Source organism: Schistocerca cancellata, chromosome 5, assembly GCF_023864275.1.
Source record: "Schistocerca cancellata isolate TAMUIC-IGC-003103 chromosome 5, iqSchCanc2.1, whole genome shotgun sequence".
NCBI lineage: Eukaryota > Metazoa > Arthropoda > Insecta > Orthoptera > Acrididae > Schistocerca > Schistocerca cancellata.
The window spans coordinates 564,346,817-564,359,513 of NC_064630.1; the positions used below are offsets into that span (position 1 = coordinate 564,346,817).

At 41.9% G+C, this 12,697-nt stretch overlaps 1 protein-coding gene across 1 annotated transcript in view; it reads right to left on the reverse strand.

Annotated features, from left to right (window-relative positions):
• Positions 1–12,697, reverse strand: part of LOC126187496 (uncharacterized) — a 166,042-nt gene that overhangs the window by 134,780 nt on the left and 18,565 nt on the right. The gene's annotated exons all lie outside the window — the stretch shown is intronic.

Genomic DNA, 12,697 nt, shown 5'->3' on the forward strand with positions numbered 1-12,697 from the left:
TCGGGACCATTTACTTGGAAATCAACGAAAAACTGGGAATGAACTCTATAGATGTAGCAGTCAGGGCGAACAGGCTTAGATGGTGGGGTCATGTTACACGCATGGGAGAAGCAAGGTTACCCAAGAGACTCATGGATTCAGCAGTAGAGGGTAGGAGGAGTCGGGGCAGACCGAGGAGAAGGTACCTGGATTTGGTTAAGAATGATTTTGAAGTAATAGGTTTAACATCAGAAGAGGCACCAATGTTAGCACTGAATAGGGGATCATGGAGGAACTGTATAAGGGGGGCTATGCTCCAGACTGAACGCTGAAAGGCATAATCAGTCTTAAATGATGATGATGATGATGATGATGATGATGTTATTTCCTTCAATCCACAGATAGAGCGGAGAGTTGTAAAAGCGCCTTTGGTTTTGTTGATGCAGCTGTTAATGTCCTTTGTTGCACCACCATATGGTGTAATCACACTTCCAAGGTAGCAACACTTATCCACCCTTTCAATTATCTGGCTCTCAAGCTTAAACAATCATTTGTCCACATATCTTTTGCTTTTAAGACATTAATTTTCAAACTGGTGTTCTTCACTGCAGATTTAAAATGTTCTAGTTTCTCTTTCATGTCATTGACGCTGTGGGGTAGAAGGCAAAGGTCATCTGCAAAATCTAGGTCTCCTAAATGTGTTCCCTAGCTCCATTTTATTCCTCTCACTTTATCCATTGCTAGTGTCATTACAAGATTCAGTAATATGTTAGATAGTATCAGTGAGAGCATGCAGCTTTGCTTAGCTCCTGTTTTCACTGCTATTGGCTCTCAAAGCAGACCTTGTTGTTGAACCTGGCAATTGTAGTTTTCATACATGCACTTGACAAGAGCAATTTTTCTTGGGAATTAACAAAAGTTTGCAGTGAGCTCCATATTTTTGTTATAATTGTACTGTTGAAGACCTTTTCAAAGTCTACAAACAGCATGTGAAGTGGTGACTGGTATGAATGTTCAGTTACTATTCTCAAGGGGTTTATTTGGTCAGTGCAAGACCAACCTTGGGCTGCTTTAGGGATTTCTTCTTTGGATGGCGGTTCTATGTTAATTGACATATCTTGCGGGAGTCCTTCCCTGTCCACATTCAGCTGAGTCACATTGTCATCTGTGGTTTCACAGTTCAGAATGTTCTCAAAATGTCGTCTGCACCTCTGCACTTGGTCTTCTCAATTTCTGAGTAGTTTTCCCTGCTTGTCATTGATTGGTACATCAACCCCAAATTTCTTATTTGACAGTTTTCTTGTGATGTTATATAGTGTATTGTTATTGCTTCAGTTAGCTGCTGCCTCTGCCTTAGCTGTGAGATTATTGATGAAGGTTCTCTTATCCTTTCTGAAAACCCTCTTTACCATCCTACTTAATATGCAGCATTCCTGCTGGATTTCTTCTTTTATTTCTCTTGTCTGTGCGCAATTTAGCCAGAGTTTTGCCTTCCTCCTCAGCTGTGCTGAATCCTAAGTATCGTCAAAGATCCAGTCTTGTCTGCCGTGGCCCTTTGTTCCAAGAATTTCTTCAGCACTCTGGGCACAGATCTTGTTCACTGCATTCCATTGACCCTCAATGTCATTCTATTTGATTGCTCGGCTAGGCACTTCAAAACGCTTTCTTAGATGGATCAAGAACTCCTCTTGGACTTTTGTATTGCCCAACTTTCCAAAATTAAACTTGATCCTCTTCTGCCAGCGATGTCTCTTTTGTGCAGCTACTTTTAAAAGGACTGTTGCTAGCATAAGGTGGTGTTCACTACCAACATCTGCTCCTCTTTAATTTCCCACAACTAGGAGTCATCTTCGTCACTTCCTGCTAATTGCAAAGTGGTCTATCTGATTCTCTGTTCTGCTGCCTGGCGAAACCCATGACACTTTGGGACACTGTTTATGGCAGTAAATGGAACCTCCCACAATCAGGTTAAACATGCTGCACAAGTCTATTAGATGTTCTCCTCTGTCATTTCAGGTGCCCAACCCATGTTACTTGGTAATCTGCTCATTCTGTGGTTGTCATTCCCAGTTTTTGCATTAATCAGCAAGAGAATATCTTTTCTTTTTTTTTTTGACGCTTTTGTAATGTTTCTTGTAGTTTGCGACAAAACTTGTCTTTCTCTCCATCCTCAGACACTTCTGTTGGTGCATAACATTGTACAATGGTCACTGGTCTTACCCTCACTGCGAAGTGAGTGACTATGATTCTTTCTGTAATTGGGAAGATATGCCCTTCCTTTATTCTTCTTCCTCCAAATACCATTATTCTTGTTTCACTTGATCCTAAAATTTTTAATTGGTATCATTCCATTTCTTGTACCACTTTCATTTGTTTACATGCTGGACACATTTTTCTCGTGTTCCAGAATGCTATTCATGTCACCTTTTTCATTGCCAAGGTTATCATCTTTAAATCTGTCCAATTATTGGTATTCTCTGTTGCACTTTCTGTGATATGCCGATTTCAGGTTAACAGCTTATCAGGCCATACACCCCAGCTCGATGGGAGGGCTGCTCCCTTGACTGCAATAGAGCTCACAGGAGTTTTCTGTGGAGGTTCACTACCTTAGCCTTCGAGGGTCCTCTCTCTCTCTCTCTCTCTCTCTCTCTCTCTCTCTCTCTCTCTCTCTCTCTCAGACAGCAGTTATTGGTTTTGGTCTGCCACAGGTATTTTATTTCCACGATACCCACCATATCTGATGAGTGTTCCTCTATCCACCACCTGGCGAGGCACCTGATGGGGGCCGGTAACCCCTCTCATGGTTCATGAGACTACATAATTATAATTTATTCTGAAGCTGCCTTAATTTAGTGTGATTGTGTCTTTCATACTGGAGATTTTGGCATGTTTTTTTTTTTTTGGGAGGGGGGAGTCCTAAATGTGAATGGCAGAGAATGTGCTCTGCTTCTGGAGAGGGTGTCTCTGAGGGTAAGGTAGGTGTAATATATCAGCAAGACAGGAGTAGTCGGCTATAAGAGGTTGATGAGTAATTTAGATGGTGTTTGTTGCAATCGTGGTGTATACTAGTATTCCAAGGACACACAACCAGAAACATTCTTCCCTGACCCAACGAAACCCAAACAAAGCCGTAAGATGGTCAGCTTGTTCTCAAGCACTAAACTATGGAAAGAGTAAAGATAATCACTCACTGTATATTTGAGGTGTTTAGTGGTGCACAGATAAAGACACAAGATTTGGAACTCATTTATGTGCATGTCTCCTGCTCAACACATCAGCTATACAATGAGTGTTTATCTCCAGTCAGTCCATTGCTTGTATTCCACCCAAGATTTTCCGGTATCATACTGGTGTTCTTGAGAATCCACATACATTTCAGTCCTCTTGAAATACTCATCTTCACTCTAACATCTATATTCAGTTACACACTGAACTTGTCTGAGATGCACTTTCCTTCAACCAGCATTACTTTGGAAACAATTTAATTTATCCACATAACAGACTGAAATTAGCCCAAAGTACAATAGTTCCAGCATTTTCACATACGGCAAAGTGCACGAACAAATCTGTAGTAAACTACTCATCCTTTGCCAATGAATTGATTGATTTTAATGAAACCTGTCACAATGTAAGGACACAATTCAGGTCAAAACAGTCATACAATAATAATCAATGGTAAATTGTTTGTTATAAGAGTGAGCAGTGAAGGTAGTCATTTTGATATCTTCTGCTGTCAAGTTGCTCTGAATTATAGAGCTGTAAACATGATCTTCAATTTGTACTTAGCTTTCACCATATATCTGACCTCAGTTTATGCTAAAAATTCATTTTAACCCGTAGTAAAGAAAAACTAAATTTTGTGTTTAGTAATAAACAGAGAAGAAGTAAAGTATCACACAAAAATTTTCAGAAAGTTCATCAAGAAGTAAGGATAAATAAAATGAAATAGCACCTACTGTTCTCTAACAGTGTAACTAAATTATTGTTTCCAAACTGGAAACTACTTTTCATAGTTCCAAATTGTTGTTGTTATGTGTTGTTATGGTCTTCAGTCCTGAGACTGGTTTGATGCAGCTCTCCATGCTACTCTATCCAGTGCAAGCTTCTTCATCTCCAGTACCTACTGCAACCTACATCCTTCTGAATCTGCTTAGTGTATTCATCTCTTGGTCCCCCTATGATTTTTACCCTCCAAGCTGCCCTCCAATACTAAATTGGTGATCCCTTGATGCCTCAGAACATGTCCTACCAACCGATCCCTTCTTCTGGTCAAGTTGTGCCACAAACTTCTCTTCTCCCCAATCCTATTCAGTACTTCCTCATTAGTTATGTGACCTACCCATCTAATCTTCAGCATTCTTCTGTAGCACCACATTTCGAAAGCTTCTATTCTCTTCTTGTCCAAACTATTTACCGTCCATGTTTCACTTCCATACATGGCTACACTCCATACAAATACTTTCAGAAATGACTTCCTGACACTTAAATCTAGACTCGATGTTAACAAATTTCTCTTCTTCAAATTAATTCTCTTCTCCAAATTAAGGAAGAGAATAAAATATCACATTTGAGCTACCATCTGGAAATGAAAGAAGGAACTCAGCACATGTACTAAGGTGACTAGATTTAGCTATAAAAAAAGTTAAAATGAAAACAAAAAATTTAGGAAAAAATAAAAATATTTCTGAAGACTTGTACTGTACAAGAGCACAAACTAATAACAAACCAACAGTTCTGTTTTCAATTGCTTCCGCTTTTGATGTTGCTCATGTGTGTTAGCCTGGTGCTGCTTGACCAACTGATACTCATTTCACAATCTGACAACATAATAAATTTTTATCAACAGTTTTTTACCATCAGTTGCTTATGTAACATTTCTTATTATCAGACTATAGATCAGTGACCTGTGGTGAACCTCTTACCTTTCCACAATTCACCAGGGAGTGAATGGGCACACTGTCGATGTTTAGCCATCTGCCACAGGGGAATGTTGAAGTCTACAGCAACTATGGCACTATTTGAAATGCCTAGGCTATGTCACAATGTTGGCTTTTACCACAATCCATAACACAACAGTATGATCCACAACCACTCTTCGTAATGATGCAGATCACAAAGACATGAACTCAGTCTACTACATTGACTGAAGAGAGGGAGCTCTATCTCACATTTTAATATGACCGAGGAATACCAATGAAAATGGATAACACCCTCATGATGTTTTAATTACAGTAGTTATGAAATGAAGTTCTCCTTTCAGGATGGAAGCAAACATATGATCTGCAGTTATATCAAATTAATTTTAACTGTATCCATATTATGATATAAATATGTTACACTGAAACAGTTTACAAAAAAGAAAAGAAAAGATTGCTTACAGATATTTTTACATTTCACTTCAAACATAGAAAATTTTACATGATAATAAAAATAATAATAATCAGTTATATGTTAAATACAAGTGACCCATTCAAATACCACCCCATCACATGCCTGTGCAATAGGTATGAAGTGTTCACATCATGTAAAAGAAAAATTATGTACAGACATCTGAAGCAAATTAAAGTAACAGCAGAAGAAGAGACACTATCTGAAGAAATCTCAAGATTGGAATGAACAACCCATCACAGACTGCATCATAGTAGAGCAAGCAGCAGATAAAATGTAACATATTTACAGCCTACACTGATTACAAAAAAGAGTATTTGGTTCCATTCGACAAAGATGGTTTATTAAAGTTCTGCAGATTTATAACATAAACATTTCAATTACCAACAAACTCTCACTCACAATGATGCAAAAGAAAACACATCTACACCTGAGGCAGCAACAAAAGAATACTAACAAGAACAAATTCCAATGAAGTGAGGCAGATTTGAAAGTGACATCTCAAACTCAATATGGTTTTATTTAGCACTCAATCAACTTTCATCAAAACTCAATTTAACCACATGTGGGTTTGCCATTAAAAGCAGCAATGGTTTAACTTCATATGAAATCATCTTATGTGCTTGAATGAGGTTAATCTATGTATTTCAGCAGAAAAACAGATGACCAACCTCCTAAAAGCAGTAGCAAAGTGGTCTAGAAACATTAGTATGCCACTAAGCAGGCACAAATAGGGCAAGAAAGATAGGGAAGACCAATATCCAAACTACGTGGTTTGAGATTAGTCATGGGAACATAACTGAACCTATGAATGAACCATAACACAAAAAATCACAACACAAAATCACCAGAATTTTCTCTATTTTGAAACCAAAACCAAATGGAAAAACACCTTTGAGGCATTAATAGATGTTCTGTTCCACTGTTGATTTACACTTAGGACCTCTTTAACTGGAGAAAAGCAGACCCTGTGTAAAAAGGAGGGCAGGGGGATAACAGATATTGAGCAGCTGCACAAAAAACAGTATTTGATTTGGAAGCAGTATTTTTACAACAACCTCATCATTCCACAGAGCAATTGTAATCACAAATAATAATTAACCAAAGTGCACTGTGGAGAGCCTACAGGGTGCAGAATAGCATCCTTCACACTGTTTGCAACTGCAGAATACTCTGTCAAGTTCTTGAGAACATTGTTAATTTTGATTCATTCATTCACAGGGTTTTGTAGTTCCCATCAAAAAGTAGAACCACCACAGATGTGGAATGAGTGAAAGTATACATTAGCAGAAATACAGAAAAGTAGTATGTACACTATATTAACATCAAACTACTTTTATACGGCATATTATTAATCATGCTTATGCCAGCATAATTTAAACATGTACAGAAAAAAAACTGCTTCTTCTTCAGTTATACTCAAAAGCTGCATTTTTCTGCTGCTCGGAGTGTAACATTTACTTAGTTGCAGTGGTACTTTCCAAAGTCCTGTTTACAATACATTACCACACACACAGCTTTACAATGAATACTGCTACTTGCCACACTAAAGCGTTTTAATTCTTGAATCTAAATACTCAGATATTTTGAAGAAAGAATGGCTAGTGAGGTATGTTTTTAATTTTATTTTGTATTGGTGGGGATCCCCACTTCTTGTTTTAAATTAGGTGCAAGCTTTATGATTATCTTCCCACCAGAGTAAACAACTCTATTTTCAACCACAGACAAACTCTAAATAAAAATTATTTTTGTGTCTTGTATTGTCATTGTGTCAATTATAGCTCAATGTAAACTGATTCTGTAAGCAACAGACACCATTAGAGAGTAAAAGTACTGAGATATGAGTGAAAGAATTCCTGGACCTTTAAAAAAGCTTCTGCAAGATGTATGAGTGGTAGTCAAAAAGTTTTAATTGTCACCTTATAATAATAAAGTTACCCAATTAAATTATTGTTGGTTTATTCATAAATCTCTGTCGTCTTGGTACACAGTGAAATCCCTTAGTCGCATTACCACTGTTTGCTGGCAAAGGAACCAAAACAAAATGGTGCAAACTGTTGTCATAATGGAGTCTCACACAATAATATGCTTTCAGAAACAGAAATGTTGCAGCTGATCAAATGATGACTTCTTTAGCCACCTGTATTAGCCTGAATCAGCTGCTAAATTTGCAGTGTTGCTGAAAATGAATTAACGCACGATACTCCACTTTATCATTGGAATACTACTACTACTTCTTCTTCTTCTTCAACCCCCCCTCCCCCTGTGGCATGGTATTTCGATGTTTATTATGGCTATAGATATGTATCTGCTAACAAACAAACAATTACAACATGATTGGATAGGTGAATAATCTACGCACCCAGTGGCGGCAGAAGATGGTTCAAATGGCTCTGAGTACTACGGGACTTAACTTCTAAGGTCATCAGTCCCCTAGAACTTAGAACTACTTAAACCTAACTAACCTAAGGATATCACACACATCCATGCCCGAGGCAGAATTCAACCCTTCGACCGTAGCAGTTGCACGGTTCCAGACTGTAGAGCCTAGAATCGCTCGGCCACCCTGGCCGGCCAGCGGCAGGAGAATGCACATATAAAGATGCAGAAATCTGCAAGCTTTTGGAGACCATAGCTCTTTCTTCTAACATAAGGGTTGAAGGGCAAGGAGGAGGGGTGAAGGAAAAGGATTGGTGAGGGTTAAGAAATGGGGAGAGCTTGGAAAAGTCGCCCAGAATCCTGGGCCAGGGAAGACTTAACTGGACAGGATGAGGAGGAGAGACTAACTGTTGGGGACTGGACTGGATGAGATTTGAAAACCTGTAGGCATATAGGTGGAAGACAGGGCAATACACAAGACAGATATTACTGACGCAACACTGTGCAAAAGTTAATAAGAGTGGAAAGCTAAGTGCATTGTATTATGCGTTAGAAGAGATTGGGAGAGGGAGTGGGGGGAGGAGAAATCAGAAAAGTCAGTAAATAAAAGACAGAGAAAACTAGAAGGGAATGAAGAAAGGAATACCAAGACCAAAAAGATAAACATAAGTTAAAGGCAGGTGGGTGACGAGTACCAAGCATGTAGTGTCAGTTTCCACATGCAGAGTTCTGAGAGACTGGTGTCCGGAGGGAGAATCCAGATACGTGTGGTGGAACAAGTGCCGAGTTCACGACTATCACATTGTACAGCATATTCAGCAAATGGGATATTGTGTGTTTCCAGTATACACCCTCTAGCTATGTCCATTCATCCTAACTGATGACTTGGTAGATGAATGGGTATAGGCAGAGGGTGTATACTGGCAACACACAATAACCCATTACACAGCACGCTCTACAACATGACAGTCGTGACCTCAGTGCTTGTTTCACCCCACATCCCATCTGGAATCTTTCTCCAGACACCAGCTTCTCAGAACTTCACAGGTGGGAACTGGCATTACAACAAGTCCTTGGTTCTCACTACTGAGCTGGCCTTAATTTCTTTGGTCTCTGTATTCCTTTCTTCACTCCCTTTTATTTTTTTACATCTTTATTTTCTGACCTGTCTGTTCATATCCCCCACCCTCCACACCCACCCACCCACCCACCCACCCACCCACCCACCCACCCACCACACACACACACACACACACACACACACACACACACACACACACACACACACACACACCTCTACCAAATACAGTACACTTACATTTGTGCTCTTATTAATAGTGCATGATGTTTAGTCAGCCATCTCTGTCTTGCGTATTGGCTATCTTCCACCTTTAAGCTCTCAGGTTTTCAAACCTCATCCAGTGCAGTCGTCAATAGTCAGTCTTTGCTTCTCATCCCATCTGGTATGTCTCCTAGGACCTGTGGTTCTGGGTGATTTTTCCGAACTCTCCCTATTTCCTAACCCTCACCAGCCTCTCCAACTCTGCTCTTCCTTCGCCTTCAGCACTTCTGCCAGAAGACAGAACCACTGGTTCCAAATGCTTGCAAATTTCTGTAGCTTTACATGTGTGTTCTCCTGCCGCTGCTTGGTCAGTTAGGTTTTTTATCCACTCAATTATATTATATTTTCAACAACTGATTATTTTCATTGAAACAATAATGTAATATATTTTTATGAAGTGTTTACTAAAACTTCATGACTACTGCAAACAATGGAAACTCCAGGTTGGAATATCAACAATATTAGGAAAGATGAACTGCTGGATTGCAGACAGGTGCAACAAAAAGATTTTTACACGTTATAGCTTTCGGCCAAAGCCTTCTTCACTACAGAAAACATACACACATTCACACAAGCAAGTACACCTCATGCACACATGACTCCTATCGCCAGAAGCCTGACTGATTGCACCTGCTGGCAGTAGTGGTCATACACTCCTGGAAATGGAAAAAAGAACACATTGACACCGGTGTGTCAGACCCACCATACTTGCTCCGGACACTGCGAGAGGGCTGTACAAGCAATGATCACACGCACGGCACAGCGGACACACCAGGAACCGCGGTGTTGGCCGTTGAATGGCGCTAGCTGTGCAGCATTTGTGCACTGCCGCCGTCAGTGTCAGCCAATTTGCCGTGGCATATGGAGCTCCATCGCAGTCTTTAACACTGGTAGCATGCCGCGACAGCGTGGACGTGAACCGTATGTGCAGTTGACGGACTTTGAGCGAGGGCGTATAGTGGGCATGCGGGAGGCCAGGTGGACGTACCGCCGAATTGCTCAACACGTGGGGCGTGAGGTCTCCACAGTACATCAATGTTGTCGCCAGTGGTCGGCGGAAGATGCACGTGCCCGTCGACCAGGGACCGGACCGCAGCGACGCACGGATGCACGCCAAGACCGTAGGATCCTACGCAGTGCCGTAGGGGACCGCACCGCCACTTCCCAGCAAATTAGGGACACTGTTGCTCCTGGGGTATCGGCAAGGACCATTCGCAACCGTCTCCATGAAGCTGGGCTACGGTCCCGCACACCGTTAGGCCGTCTTTCGCTCACGCCCCAACATCGTGCAGCCCGCCTCCAGTGGTGTCGCGACAGGCGTGAATGGAGGGACGAATGGAGACGTGTCGTCTTCAGCGATGAGAGTCGCTTCTGCCTTGGTGCCAATGATGGTCGTATGCGTGTTTGGCGCCGTGCAGTTGAGCGCCACAATCAGGACTGCATACGACCGAGGCACACAGGGCCAACACCCGGCATCATGGTGTGGGGAGCGATCTCCTACACTGGCCGTACACCACTGGTGATCGTCGAGGGGACACCGAATAGTGCACGGTACATCCAAACCGTCATCGAACCCATCGTTCTACCATTCCTAGACCAGCAAGGGAACTTGCTGTTCCAACAGGACAATGCACGTCCGCATGTATCCCGTGCCACCCAACATGCTCTAGAAGGTGTAAGTCAACTACCCTGGCCAGCAAGATCTCCGGATCTGTCCCCCATTGAGCATGTTTGGGACTGGATGAAGCGTCGTCTCACGCGGTCTGCACGTCCAGCACAAACGCTGGTCCAACTGAGGCGCCAGGTGGAAATGGCATGGCAAGCCGTTCCACAGGACTACATCCAGCATCTCTACGATCGTCTCCATGGGAGAATAGCAGCCTGCATTGCTGCGAAAGGTGGATATACACTGTACTAGTCCCGACATTGTGCATGCTCTGTTGCCTGTGTCTATGTGCCTGTGGTTCTGTCAGTGTGATCATGTGATGTATCTGACCCCAGGAATGTGTCAATAAAGTTTCCCTTTCCTGGGACAATGAATTCACGGTGTTCTTATTTCAATTTCCAGGAGTGTATATGCACTCTCATGGATCAATTCTGCTGAAGACACACTTTATTTTTACTTTAGGCGCAGAGCCCCAGAAGTGGGTGATGGAGAAATCCAATTTACAAAACAAAACATGATCAGTTAGACAAGATGTTCATCATATAGGGAGATGAAGAGGACTGCCGTAGAGAGGAAGCTGTGGTTGCAGAGACAAGGCTTAGCCTTTTGAAAGACAAGGAAGCTCCACAAGATAACTGCATAAGACACCAGGGAGCAAAAATATGTACAATAAACTAACATTACTCTTATCTTTAGATCAACGCAATGAAAGATGCCTATAACAAGCTGAACTGGGTTTTTTAATTATTTTACCTGTTTGTTGACTCCATTTTAACTATTATCTAGTGGCACCTTAGGAATTTTACACAGTCTGTTTTATTTGGTGTATGACTATTAATGTCTAGGTTTGGTCCTAACATGCCACTATTGCTTGCCTGAAATCATACAATACGAGTCTTTCAAACAATGGAAGGTGCATAAACGCACAATTAAACACACTGCTAAACATTTAACCTTTGGGACAAAAAAGCCCTTCTTCCTAAACAGAAAACACACACACACACACACACACACACACACACACACACACACACACACACACACACAAAAAGCACAACTCACACGTATACAAGGCCACAGTCTTCGGATGCGGGGGCTCAATTGCAAACTGTGATTGTATCTGAATAGAGCAGCAATCTGCTGAGATGGTTGATGAGAGTAAGGAAGTGGCATGGGGCAGGGAGGAGAAGGGACAGCAGGGTGGGTGGGGGGAAGATGATGTATTGCCTGTGGGGAAAGTGCAGGCGTGTGGTGGGACAGAGTGGCCTGCTAGGTGCAGAGTTTGGGGGCTGTGCTGAGTGAAGTGAGGTGGTCGGGAGTTGGGGGGGGGGGGGGGGGGGGGGTGAAAAGAAGAGAAGTAGAGAAGGTAAAAAGAGTAGTAGGTGTGTTGGTGGGATAGAAGGCTTGTGTAGCACTTGAGTGGGAGCTGGTAATAGGATAGGTACATGGAGGACAGGGACAAGCAAAGGATTAGAGCAAGGGAGTTACAGGAATCAAGAAGATGTTGTAGGGACAGTTCCCACATGTGCAATTCAGAAAAACTGTTGTTCATAGGAAGAATCAAGATGGTGCAGGCTGTGAAGCAGTCATTATATTGAAGCACACTGTTTTGGACAGCATGTTTTGCAACGGATGGTCCAGCTGTCTCTAATCCACTGTTTGGTAGTGGCCGTTCATGTGGACATACGGCCTGTTAGTTGTCATGCCCACATAGAAAGTGGCACAGTAGTTGCAACTTAGTTTGTAGATCACAGGGCTGCATTCACATGTAGAGCTACCTTTGATGGGGGTAGGAAATGCCAGTGACAGGACTCGAGTAGGTGGTAGTGAGAGGATGTATGAGATAGGCCTTGCATCTAGGTCTATTGCAGAGATATGAACCATGAGGAAAGAGGCTGGGAACAAGGATGGAATGGGGATGGGCAAGGATAATGTGTAGGTTT